Source organism: Hyperolius riggenbachi, chromosome 5 (assembly GCF_040937935.1).
Source record: "Hyperolius riggenbachi isolate aHypRig1 chromosome 5, aHypRig1.pri, whole genome shotgun sequence".
NCBI lineage: Eukaryota > Metazoa > Chordata > Amphibia > Anura > Hyperoliidae > Hyperolius > Hyperolius riggenbachi.
Window position 1 is genome coordinate 136,709,990 of NC_090650.1, and position 14,543 is coordinate 136,724,532.

At 42.0% G+C, this 14,543-nt stretch overlaps 1 protein-coding gene across 2 annotated transcripts in view; it reads left to right on the forward strand.

Moving 5' to 3' along the window:
- MYRIP (myosin VIIA and Rab interacting protein) overlaps window positions 1-14,543 on the forward strand; it is a 533,041-nt gene that overhangs the window by 675 nt on the left and 517,823 nt on the right. The window lies entirely within an intron of this gene.

Below are 14,543 nucleotides of genomic sequence, written 5' to 3' on the forward strand. Positions count from 1 at the left end.
AGACCTCAAGAAAGTCAAAGGGCAAAATATGATATATTATGTTTTCAAAGGTAACAGTTTCAGGGGGGTAAATGCATACTTATGTATTGTGTTGCCGATAATGGATCATAACATTCTAATGCTGCAGCCCACATTCTAATGTACTACTAGTCTATCAGTGCTTTAATACATTATCGCAGAACAAACAGTATTGACTAAGTAGAATCAGTAGCATAGGCATTTACAAATAACCAGATTCTTCGTTCTGTGCCAGAAAAATGTGTCAGCGTTGGCATGCAAATAATAGACTGGGTGGATTCACAGACAAAAAGATTTTGGTGATTAATTGGTGATTAATGCTATTTATAAAATATTATGTGTATGAAAGTGATGAAATGAAAGAGAGCAGTATCAGTATATAATAGTACTATAAATGCAAATGAGATAAACAACTGTGGCTCTATCATCAGTGTTTTATATGGTGTAATATACAGTGTGATAGGAAATGTAGAGTCATTGAGGCGTATTTTGTTAGTGTGCTGTTTGTCATGGTGGGAATTAACGGAGATGCTGGGCAGTGCTATGCCTCTCTTTCATTCAGCTTTTTCATGCAAGATCAGTGCTGTACTACAGCGGTTTCATCTCCACTTCTGAGTACTTAGTATTCTACAAAGCAATGTCCAAAAATCATCATGCACAATAAGGGCAGATCATTTTGGTTAGCTTATATGAATACAAAACATTAAAAATCTTTATTTTATTTTTTTGCTGGCATTAACATAACATTAAATAGAACGACCTTAAGTTGCATGACGTACTCTCATAAACATCAAGGACATTTGGACATGTAAACATGATCTGATGGGATCTTTTGCCAACTGATGGGAAAGTAAATATGGATGCTTGGCTTGGCCTAGCATTCATGTTTAGGTTTACAGACAGCCAAAGTGCGCAAGCAGAAAGCAGGCTCCAGCCATCAGTGTTTCTTGGGGAGAATGATAGCAGACATGTTTTTTTCAAGCATGCCTGGCAAACTCTGCCCCATCAGCTGCCCTGGCAGATCGTAGTTCAGTAAACTTTGGATTGAAAAGAATCATAATGGGAGACTCTTAACTAGGGATGGTCGTAAATGCAGATTTCCAATTCCGATTACCAAAAATGCCAATTACCAATTCCTCCGATTTCAGGAGAAATCTGAATTTCTGATACTGATTACAGAATTCTTTGGAAAGGTATTTTTTTGTAATTTTTGTTAAAGTTTTGTGATTTTTTTTTTCAAAAGTTGTTTTGTGGAATTTGTTATATTTTGCTATTATGAGGACATCCTTGATACACTACTAAAGTCTCTGATTGGCCAAGTACTTCTGAGTCAGAAGCATTGGATCAATCACAGGTTGCAGAATGTTTCCTTATTCCGAGGTAAACCACTGCATTCTCTGATTGGTCCAGTACTACCGAGTATTTCAGAGTGCTGCGATTGGCCTAAAACTTCCAATTGTAGTCCAATCACAACACTTAAAATTTGGAAATACTCGGTAGTATTGGACCAATTATAGAATGCAGTAGTTTACTGCGGAAATCAGAGTACCACAGAAATTTTAGACCAATCACAGGAATGGGATACTACTGAGTTTTACCAAGTCTTGTGATTTGGTCTAAAATTTCCGCGGTATTGCAATTTTCACTGAAAAACTCTGGAGCTTGTGATTGGTGCAATGCTTTCAGGCTCTGTGATTGGGCTAAAATTTCTGAGTTGTGGTATTGCGGTATTTCTCCAGAATACAGTTTTTTTCCGCTTTAAGACCGTTTGCAATCAGAAACTTGGAAATTGGCATTCCACTGAAATTTTACGACCATCCCTACGCTTATCTGTTGTACTTGCTTTCACAGGTTAAAGCAAAACCTGAAGTCATAGTAAACTGATCGGATAAACAATTGTATTTATAGGTAAAACTCAGAATAGGACATTCATGGAATTGTCATATTAAATGTTAATAACCTAGGTTTAAAGTTTTGACTGTATGTGTTTAATGGCACGGCTTTTTAACGTTTATTTCGTTTCCATACAGACAAATTGTAGACTTCTCAGTTTTGTATCTCTTTCTTGCACTCAGAAATTGGTTTCTCAGCCACACATGAGTTTTATGACCTCTAGCTAGTTACCAATGAAAGTTACTGCAGCCTGACTGTAGAACAAGTGTCATTTACATAATTACATAGTTATTGAGATTGAACCTTTTGAGCTTCACAACACCACAATTCAGTTAGCCACAAGGGCAAAAACTCTGACTTCATCAAGGTACTACCTTTCTACACCTACCAATAAAAAAAGGAACACAGGCTAGTCCTGAGTTCATATATCTTTTTACCTCATGTTTCATGCCACTTCATGTGCACTCCATAGGTGGCAAATAAAATACTCTAGCAGTGCAAAGAAATTGTCAGTTTATTTAATCACTAAAATGACCAGGGCTGTGGAGTCGGTACAAAAATCATCCGACTCTGACTCCTCAGTTTATGAAACCACCGACTGTGACTCTGACTCCTTAGTCTAATTTTTACAAAGGCTATGGATTTGGTTCAAAAATCATCTGACTCCAGGTATCCAAAATTGCTCTGACTCCTTGACTCTGACTCCGACTCCACAGCCCGGAAAATAACATAAGTAAGCAAACCAGGTATGGTAATGTAACAGTATGGATCTTTATCTGTATTAAATATTTTTTGGGGAGTAGTCTTTCAGTAATGGCACTTATAGACTTGAGGTTGTCTCAGAGTTTTCAGTCTAACCAATATGGAATGTTCTTGGAATAATATGGAACAATATGGAATGTTCATATAGAAATTTTGTTAGACCCTTGAAGAGATGAGGGTATTCTCTGGTTGCTTAGTGTATGAATGTGATATATATATATATATATATATATATATATATATATATATATATATATATATATATATATATATATACGATATCTATTACCAGTAGCCTGCACATGTACACCAGCTGTATGTGAAAGCATTACCTAAATATCAGTTATCTGTACTTTAACTGTACATCAGGGCTGAATTACACTCCACTATCTTCCTATCCTGTTCCAACAGGCTAGATTAGTGGATGGCAGATCACAAATTCATAAGTAACCTTATCACACACGGCAATGCACATCCATTTTTTCAGGGAATAGAAAGCCACATAAGAAAGCTGACAGGTAAGCAGGCAACACCAAAGACGTATACGGTAACCAACTGGTTGATAAGGGAAAGCACATGTAAACAAGAGGTAGACGGGGCTATATTGCATATTTTCATGGTTTAAAATCAGTAATGCATTATAATTGCCTTTTTGATTGGTGTGCAGTTTGGGCTTGACCTGGCATATTTCCCTTTCAAGTAACTTATCCTATAATTATTGTATTGGTTTAATTGAGTGATTTGTCTTTCTGCTTTCCACCTGTAACTTACTTACAAGGTTCTCTCACTTTTGTTTCTTGTAACTTGCTCTACATTTTATTAGTCACGTATTATTTACAGTGACAGTTATGTTGTCTACTAGATCTATATCTAGAAACTGGTGCTATATGAATTATTATTATTATTATTATTTAGTATTTTTATAGCGCCGACATATTACGCAGCACTGTACAGTGTATATATATATATATCTTGTCACTAACTGTCCCTCAAAGGAGCTCACAATCTAATCCCTACCATTGCCATATGTCTATATTATGTAGTGTAAGTACTGTAGTCTAGGGCCAATTTTTTTTTTAGGGGGAGCCAATTAACTTATCCGTATGTTTTTGGAATGTGGGAGGAAACCGGAGTGCCCGGAGGATTCCCACGCAGATACTGAGAGAACATACAAACTCTTTGCAGATAGTGCCCTGGCTGGGATTCGAACCAGGGACCCAGCGCTGCAAGGCGAGAGAGCTAACCACTACGCCACCGTGCTGCCCGCAATGAATGAAAAATAATAGTAATATACAAATATCTGTATTATGTACCTATGACTGTTACTTAGTATAGCACCACGGAAGATGTTGACACTGCATAAATCAATAATAATAATAATTAATCATTATTATTATTAGTCTAGCTAAAGTGTTTATTCACTTGGAGGTGCTGGAATCTTATGGCTTGTCAGCCTTTGACTTACTTTGTGTTTTGGAACACATATGTTGGGATCTTCCTGCTGTAGTTCCTGTCTCGTTTTCCTCATATCCTGGATACTAAGACAGCTTGATGCACTGGTTGTCTGGTGTTCTTGCTGTACATACCACATTCCTTTTTTACTTTTAGATTTACAACGGAACAAAACAACAACAACAACAAAATAGATACTCTGTAGGTATTTTACAGTTGTTTATGTCTTAATTTCCTAAAGGTACAGGTAAGTATTTGTGGTTAATTTAGAACATTAAAGGACTTTTCTTGTTGTTGCGTTTTTATTTCATTTAACCCTTTGTGGAAATGGATAAGGGGTCCTTTGTACCCCTATACTCATTTCTCCTGGGAGGGGGGTGGGCACCTGGGGTCCCCTTCTTAAAGGGGACTCCCAGATGCCACCATGATCCCCCCCAGGGAGTCGTCGCCCCCGCCTCCACCTGGGGCAAGAGAGGCGGGGAAGAGCCCCTTGTCCATGGATTGGACAAGGGACTACGGGGGGGGAGGGGGAGGCTTGGCTGCCCCTCCCCCCGGAGCCCCCCCATACCATGGACCATGCGGGCTGGTATAGCTCAGGGTGTGAAGCCCTAGTCGGCCGGGGCTCCGCATTCTGGCTATCCCAGCCTACATGGGGGACAAGGGGTTACAGAGGCTCGGGAGGGGGGGACCCCACATCGTTTTTTTTTAAATTTGCTATCAATTCTTTTTTTTTATGTTTTGAGTGTGGGAAATAAATAAAAAAAAAACGACGTGGGGTCCCCCCTCCCGAGCCTCTGTAACCCCTCGTCTCCCATGCAGGCTGGGATAGCCAGAATGCGGAGCCCCAGCCGACTGGGGCTTCGCACCCTGAGTTATACCAGCCCGCATGGTCCTTGGTATGGATGGGCTCTGGGGGGGAGGGGCGGCCAAGCCTCCCCCTCCCCCCCGGAGTCCTTGTCCAATCCATGGACAAGGGGCTCTTCCCCACCTCCGGTGCCCCAGGAGGAGGTGGGGGCGACGACTCCCTGGGGGGGGGGGTTCATGGTGGCATCTGGGAGTCCCGTTTAAGAAGGGGACCGCAGATGCCCACCCCTCTCCCAGGAGAAATGATTTCCACAAAGGGTTAAATGAAATAAAAACACAACCACGAGAAACGTTTTTTAATAATCTTAATAAACCACAAATCCTTACCTGTACCTTTAAGAAAATGTTCCCACGCCAATATATCCTCGGAAATGATCCAACGAATAACAATATCCTCTTATCTTGCGATCTTCAATCAACTTGATTGAAGATCTCCCACGCCAATTACAATACTATACCTTACAATGCGTCCTGCGTAGGGACGCATAGCACGGCTCCCGCTGTCCTCCCCGCCTTCTCACCTGTCACCCTCATCTAGCCTGGCACCTGGTGCACCCATGGGTGCACCAGGTGCCACCCTAGGTGAGGGTGACAGGTGCAGGCAGTTGGGGAGAGATTGCGGAGCTGGCAGCTATACGTCCGCACAGGACGCATCCTATGGTATAGTAACCGGCTCATAAATGAGCCGGTTCTTTTTGTATTGAATCAAATGAATCATTTTCTTAACATTCCCTGCAAATTTGGTGTTTTTAGCTTTCAAGGGGGCTTTGCTATTAAACATTAAAGCCGACGGGCAGATATTTTCCAAACGGCAGCAAAGCAGGGGTTAAAACGATAAATATCGTTCAGGCAGGACAAAAAAAAAGTTTTAAAACAATACATTTCGTGCAAAAGGTCTGCACTATTTTAACCTTTAAAACAATAAATATCGTTTTAAACATATATCGGGCAGAAGGGGGCACCATTATTTTGCCCGCGCCATTTTTCACTAGACGCTGTTATATGGCTATTTACAGGACTACTGGAGGAAAAGGCTGTGTTTTTTAATGAAACAATAAAATAGGGCCCTTGTGCTTCATATGCTATATTTATTTTGCATAACTTTGTTTGACAGATAAAATTATGTAGCAAACCCCCTCATCTCTATTTATCACAACAGTATTTATTTTACAAACAATCAGAGCATCTCCAGTGCTTCAGGGATTCCTGAGAGCTGCAGTGCTGGCATTAGGATCTCATCAGTGGAGTATGCCTGCAGAATCATGAAAAAACACTTCAGTGCTATAATACAGACTCCATCATCTGCTGATGGGAAAAGGCAGAGCTTTCCTAATGTTATCAGCACTGCCCATCACTTGCTATTTATAACATCTATTGCTCAGCATTAGATTTCACTATTGTCTCACCTCCTGTGTACACAATGCAGTCTGCAACATCCACTGGCCAGTAGTGTCATTTCCCTGCTGTCTGTGATCACTTCCTGCATATATGTGACGACTAACCAGCACAGTCTCTTCTAGTTCTGATCACATCCTTTCTGTGTCTGATCATTTCTGTTTCAATATATGTTTATTGAAAAATCTTAAACAGATGCACCAGTAGTCAACTCCTTATATTAAAGTGTACTTGAGCCAAAGCTGGGGTACACAAAACCAGATAGTTCCATAAAGAGAGGGAAGCCTCAGGATACTATTGAGGCTATTCTATTGTCCCCCATCGCTGAGAACGCCACCCCCACCCCGGAAGATTAGTGACAATGAATTGATTGGGGCCGTGCAGCTCCTATTCCATGTACATGGCCACACATCAGCCGACTGAGTGCGCCCGCGCAGTAACCCGGAGCCACAGACTTCATGCTGCTGCACATGAGTGGGCGGGCTCGTGAGGCTTCAGAGGGGCCATTAATGCAGAAGTATAGCTGTGATTCAGAGGGGGACCAAGCTCCACAACAGGGGGCTGCGCACAAGAGAGGGAAGCCTCAATAGGATCCTGAGGCATCCCTCTCTTCAGGGTAAGAACTTGTTTTGAACCTAAGCTTCGGCTCGGGTTCACTTTAAGGCTGTATTGTATTGGCGGCGGTATCGCACCGCACCGCAAAAACAGGCCTTCAGGATTACCATGTTACTTTGCGGTAATCCCCTTCTGCCCGGAATCCAAACAGGAAGTGAAGCTCGCTTGTGCTCATTTACTGTTTTGAAGATATGGAAGTGGAAGAGTATTGTAAAGATATGCTTCCGCGTATGCACACCGCATCGTTGCAACGCCAACATTTTGGAAAACCCTGTGTCGCAATCGACTTACATGACTTCCGGTCTGCCACAGGAGCTGTGCAGTAACATAGGTATGTCCGCGTGTTAGATAGGGCACTTCCGGCACAGCGTACCGCGTGGGTAGTGTGAACTACCCCATAGACTTTCATTAGGCTGCGGTGGGTTGCGGTACATTTACCACACTGCACCGCCCCATTGTGGAAGGTGAAAAGTGAAAGTGTACCTGAGATGAAAGGAAAGAAAAAGAGGTGCAAGTATAGAGTAAAAATAATTAAAACCCGTTTAAAAAGGGAGGTAGTGGTGGACTTACCTCACCAGAAGACTAAGCACTCGGTTTTATCAGTAAAAATACATGTATTTGTAGCTCCAACTATGCAAAGTTGGTGCTACGAATAAATTGATTTTTAATGATAAAACGGAGTGCTTAGTCTTCTGGTGAGGTAAGTCCAGGTAAATCCACCATTACCTCCTTTTTTAAACGTTTTTGAATTATCTTTACTCTATGCTGGCGCCTCTGTTCAACTAGCCATTCAATGTATCTAGTCCACCCTTGGTGAAAGGGTGTTACCTCATCTCCTTTCCTGTCTACATCAAAAACACAGCCCACCAGCACATCAGTGTATAGCTTTAAATAATCTGCACTCTTATCATGCCATTATTCCACAGACGTTCTGACAATTGTTTCAAAGGCCTCACAGGGTCCCTTTTTCTCAAGGCATGTGGTTTTCAAGAAAGGTGGACCCTGTGAGGCCTCCGAAACAATTGTCAGAACATTTGTGGAATAATGGCACAATAAGAGTGCAGAATATTTAAAGGGAACCTGAAACAAGTAAAAATATTTGAAATAAACACATGACATAGCTGCAAATGAATATTACATACCTACCTCGCAGTCAGTTACTCTCAGAAGCTCACTATTTTCTTCTTACAGTGATCCCTTCCAGTTCTGACAATATTTTGTCAGAACTGAAATATACCAGTTGCTGTCAGTTATATATCAGCAGCTGTCAGTTACAACTGAATGTGCAAGGTAATGTCTATGTTTTCCCATGGCACACACAGGAAATATTACAGTTTAAAGAGAACCTGAACTGAAAATAAAAAGTCAAAATAACAATTCACAGGTCATACTTATCACCTGTGTAGTCTACTCCTCAATCTCTTTCTCCGCTCCTGTGTCCCATTTGTCCACTGTGATCAGTGGATTTCCCCATTTTAAAAATGGTCATTACCCCATAACAGCTTCCTGGTCATCACACTGTTAAACTGTAATATCAGCCACTTGAGCCATAGGGAAACATGGACATTACATTGCACATTCAGTTGTAACTGACAACTACTGATATATAGCTGACAGCAACTGGTATATTTCAGTTCTGACAAAATATTGTCAGAACTGGAAGGGATCACTGTAAGAAGAAAATGGCGAGCTTCTGAGAGGAACTGACGATGAGGTTAGTATGTAATATTCATTTGCAGCTACAGCATGTGTTTCTTTTAAATAATTTTCCTCGCTTCAGGTTCCCTTTAACAGTGTGCTGACCAGGAAGCTGTTATGGGGTAGTGGCCATTTTTAAAATGGAGGACGGAGAATTCCATTGATCACAGTGGACAAATGGGACACAGGAGAGGCGAAAGAGATTGAGGAGTAGACTACACAGGAGGTAAGTATGACCTGTGTATGGTTATTTTGAATTTTTATTTTCAGTTCAGGTTCTCTTTAAAGCTATACACTGGTGTGCTGGTGGACTGTGTTTTTGATTGCTATTGCTACCAAGCACCCAGACCTGATGGTGGGCCTACTTCATCTGGAAACTACTTTCCTGTCATCAAAGAGCAACTTTTACCCGAGTGGGGTCGGGTCAAACTCCCCACCTGCTGTTACAGTGGTTGTCTATGTAACCCACCTTTCTGAGTACCTTCCTGTAATACTAATTACTCACGTTATACTGTTTTAACCTACTACACTATTGCGGGCTCTCGATCTTCTTCTTGTATTTTGAAAGCAACAAACCAGAAAAGGAGATGGGGCAGCACCTATGTACAAGAGAAAGGTGGGCCCAGGCAAGCAGCGTTCCACACCACTGGAGCCGTCACATGCAAATTCCAAGTAGGGCAAGCACCACCATTGTACATTGTAAATATAGCTTCTTTTATTGGTCACATATGGAAGGAAAGAAAAGTTTTATACCTACCTGGGGCTCCCCCGTAGCCGTCCAAAGCCTCCTGGATCCTCCAGTAGCAGCCCCAATATCTATGGCCAGTGGGGGCCAGTCGATGCAGGTGCAGTGCGACCAAGCGCGCTCCCCATCTCACTCCTACGGCTGCTAGTGTTCTGTGCCTGCGCAGTACTACTGCACATAAAGCAGAACGCTCCCAGCCCCAGGTATGTATAAAATGTTACACCCTTTCATCTCAAGTTCATTTTAAACAATACCAGTTGCTTGGCAGTCCTGCTGATTATGTGGCTGTAGTACTGCCTGCATAACACTAGAAACTAGCATGCAGGTAATAATGTCAGATTTGACAATGATGTCAGAAACACCCGATCTGCATATGCTTGCTCAGGGTCTATGGCTAAAACTATTAGAGGCAGAGGATCAGCAGGATAGCCAGGCAACTACTATTGCGTAAAAGGAAATAAATATGGCAGCATCTATATCCCTCTTGCTTCAGTTGTCCTTTAACCTCCCTGGCGTTCTATTAAGATCGCCAGGGGGCAGGGCAGCGCTATTTTTTAAATATTTTTTTTTCAATCATGTAGCTAGCCTAGCGCTAGCTACATGATGCCCCCCTCCCTTGCGCATCCCTCCCACCCCTCCGATCACCGCCGGCGCTGTTAGCCATAAGAAAATCCCGTTCAGAACGGGATTTCCTTCAGGGCTTCCCCCGTCGCCATTGCGACAATCGTGATGAAGTCATCGACTTCGTGACGTCATCCGGAGTCCTGATCCACCCCTCAGCGCTGCCTGGCACTGATTGGCCAGGCTGCACAGGGGTCTCGGGAGAGGGGGGAGACCCTTACGCGGTGGGTAGCAGCGCATCGGCGGCGAGCGGCGGCGATCGTATACAACACGCAGCAAGCAACGTGCTTGCTGTGTGTTTTAAAAAAAAAAATTATGAAAATTGGCCCAGCGGGGCCTGAGCGGCGTCCTCCAGCGGCAAAGGACGTAATAACTCGTCCATACCGCTAAGGAGGTTAAATTGGACCTGAACTCCTGCACAGGACTGAAGAAATACATAGAGAATTGCACCAGTGATGAGCGAAAATGCAAATATTCTTTTCGCCGAATTTTTGCAAAAATAAGTACTATTTTCGTTTCGAAAGGCGAAAATTCGCTGAATATTTTCGCATTAATTTCCGCCTAAAGTCTGTTTTTTCGCGTTTAATATCTAAGCCCCCTTACAAACTAGAATCACCAAATTTTCAGGGTATATAAAGGAGATATGTGGGTACAAGAGGAAAAAAATGTTTTGCAAAAAGACCTTATAGTTTTTGAGAAAATCGATTTTAAAGTTTCAAAGGAAAAAAGTATACATTTAAATGCAGTAAATGACAGTTACTGTAGCAAACCTATCGGTCGTGTAATTTTACTAATATCAAATGAAAGGGCCAAGTGCAAAGGGCCAAGTGTCAAATGAAAAGTGCAAAGTGCCAAGTGCAAAGTGTTAAATCCAAAGTGCCAAGTGCAAAGTGTTAAATGCAAAGTGCCAAGTGCAAAGTGTCAAATGCAAAGTGCCAAGTGCAAAGTGTCAAATGCAAAGTGCCAAGTGCAAAGTGTCAAATGCAAAGTGCCAAGTGCAAAGTGTTAAGTGCAAAGTGTCAAATGCAAAGTGCCAAGTGTCAAATGCAAAGTGCCAAGTGTCAAATGCAAAGTGCCAAGTGTCAAATGCAAAGTGCCAAGTGCAAAGTGTTAAATGCAAAGTGCACTTTGCACTTGGCACTTTGCACTTTGCATGGTCCTTTGCACTTAGCCCTTTGCACTTGGCCCTTTGCGCTTGCACTTGGCACTTTGTGCTTGTGCTTGGCACTTGGCTCTTTGTGCTTGCACTTGGCCCTTTGCGCTTGCACTTGGCCCTTTGCGCTTGCACTTGGCCCTTTGCGCTGGCACTTGGCCCTTTGCGCTGGCACTTGGCCCTTTGCGCTTGCACTTGGCCCTTTGCGCTTGCACTTGGCCCTTTGCACTTGGCTCTTTGCACTTGGCACTTGGCCCTTTGCGCTTGCACTTGGCACTTGGCCCTTTGCGCTTGCACCTGGCACTTGGACCTTTGCACTTGCACTTGGCCCTTTGCGCTGGCCCTTGGCCCTTTGCACTTGGCAGTTTGCACTTGGCCCATGGCACTTGCACTTGGCACTTTGCAGTTGGCCCTTGATTTTGATATTAGTAAATTTACACTACCGCTAGGTTTGCTACAGTAACTGTCATTTACTGCATTTAAATGTAAACTTTTTTCCTTTGAAACTTTAAAATCAATTTTCTCAAAAACTTTAAGGTCTTTTTGCAAAAAATTTTTTCCTCTTGTACCCACATATCTCCTTAATATACCCTGCAAATTTGGTGATTCTAGCTTGTAAGGGGGCTTAGATATTTAATGCGAAAAACGGACTGTAGGCAAAAATTAATGCGAAAATTCGCCTTTTGAAACGAAAACCCGTGATGAAGTCATCGACATCGTGACATCATCCGGAGTCCCGATCCACCCCTCAGCGCTGCCTGGCACTGATTGGCCAGGCTGCACAGGGGTCTCGGGAGGGGGGAGGCCCTTACGCGGTCGGTAGCAGCGCATCGGCGGCGAGCGGCGGCGATCGTATACAACACGCAGCAAGCAACTTGCTTGCTGTGTGTTTTAGAAAAAAAATTATGAAAATTGGCCCAGCGGGGCCTGAGCGGCGTCCTCCAGCGGTAAAGGACGTAATAACTCGTCCATACTGCTAAGGAGGTTAAATTGGACCTGAACTCCTGCACAGGACTGAAGAAATACATAGAGAATTGCACCAGTGATGAGCGAAAATGCAAATATTCTTTTCGCCGAATTTTTGCAAAAATAAGTACTATTTTCGTTTCGAAAGGCGAAAATTCGCTGAATATTTTCGCATTAATTTCCGCCTAAAGTCCGTTTTTTCGCGTTTAATATCTAAGCCCCCTTACAAACTAGAATCACCAAATTTTCAGGGTATATTAAGGAGATATGTGGGTACAAGAGGAAAAAAATATTTAGCAAAAAGACCTTATAGTTTTTGAGAAAATCGATTTTAAAGTTTCAAAGGAAAAAAGTATACATTTAAATGCAGTAAATGACAGTTACTGTAGCAAACCTATCGGTCGTGTAATTTTACTAATATCAAATGAAAGGGCCAAGTGCAAATAGTACTTATTTTCGCGAAAATTCGGCAAAATCGAAAATGGGATCTTCGATGCGAAAATGACTTTGGCGAAAATTCGCAAGCAACACTGAATTGCACCCTGTTTGTATTTAGAGAGTTTAGCCTGTTTAATTCCCCCTCATTTGTGTCTAATCACAAGTTGTAATCTGACCTCTCCCTTGTGTCACATCACTGCCTATGGCAGAGATGGCAGATAAGGCCATTTGAAAGCACAGGAGGTTAACAATATGGGCTGATGCACACCAGAGCGGTTCTGGAGCGTTTTTAAAAACGCTAGCGGTTTGAAAACTGCTTGGGTAATGTATTTCAATGGGCTGGTGGACACCAGAGCGGTTTGTTTTGTGCACAAACGCAAACTTGGGGTCTGCAGCTTTTTTAGATTTCTGAGGCGTTTCTGGCTCAATGTTAAAGTATAGGAAAGTGGAAAACCACTCTGAAAAACGCTAGATCAGAGCGTTTTTTCAAGCGTTTTTGTTACAGAAGCTGTTCAGCAACAGCTTTACTGTAACAATATATGAAATCTGCTACACAAAAACGCTCCAAAAAACATGAGGCATGTTTAGAAAACCTCTCTAAACATGCCTAGAATCGCTCTGAAAATCTGCTTTAAAAACCTCTAGCATTTTGCGGATCTGCTAGTGGTTTTTGGTGGAAGCAGCAGATTTGGGCGCATGAGACAAGTGGACAAAAAGGGCGCCCCATTTACTCCCATTATAAATATTGTTTAATGGGCGCCAAACAGGGAAAAAAGGACGCCGGAGATTATTAACGTTTTACAAGCGGCGCCCGGAGATTTTTAATGTTTTATAACTGTGCTTGTGATGATTTACGTTTAGAAAATGAGCCTGTGACGAATAACGTTTATAAAAATACTAAACATATTTATCCTATTTAATTAAAACATTATTTAACATTTTAACCCTTACTGTTTGTAAAACAATATTATTCACAAAATAAAGCGATCAGTACGTAACGTAAATTGCAATATATTTTTTACAATCACTATTTGTAAAACATTTCTAAAACATCCACCCAAAAAAAATATTAAATTTTTTTTATTTAAATTTTTTATTTATTAATGTTTGTAAAACATTATTATCCGTAGGGGGTCTTAGGTTTAGGCATCACCAGGGGGGTCTGAGGTTTAGGCACCACCAGGGTGCAGAAATGAATCACACAGATGGCTCTCTCTGGCTCTCCCACTGATGACTCAGACAGATGACTCACAAGTCTTTCCCTGCCTGCTCAAATGATTCACACAGAGGTCTCTCTGGCTCTCTCCACTGATGACTCAAACAGACTTCGGATCTCTGCACTTTTGCATTCATCAGAGCTGTCAGAGCTGTCGGTAACCTGTTATCGCCTCACTAGAGGTGTCGGTAACTACCGCCAGGCTTACCGCTTGTTGAAGGCTTTATGAATTGACATTTGCTGACAATTTACTGACATGTGTTGTCGGTAACTGCAGCCAAGTCGGTAATTTATCTCCCTGGTCGGTAATGTCAGCTTTTCATGCGGTAACAGCCTTTATGAATTGACATTTTGCTAAGTGGTCGGTAAAGTCTGCTGTTTTCAGCATTACCGCATGAGGTAATGCTTTATGAATCGAGGCCAATGTCTTCACACTTTTCACAATACTTAAAGTGACACTAAAGTGAAAATAAACTTATGATATAATGATTTGTATGTGTAGTACAGCTAAGAAATAGAGCATTAGTAGCAAAGGAATGATTCTAATATTGTTTCCAGTACAGGAAGAGTTAAGAAATTTCACTTGTTATCAGCTACAATGCTGTTTTTTGGAACACTTATACATCAAAGAAACAGTCAGAGATAGATTTAGATAAGATTTTTACTGCAGGGCAGTTGAAAGTGTCATTAGCTCTGCTTGTTTTATA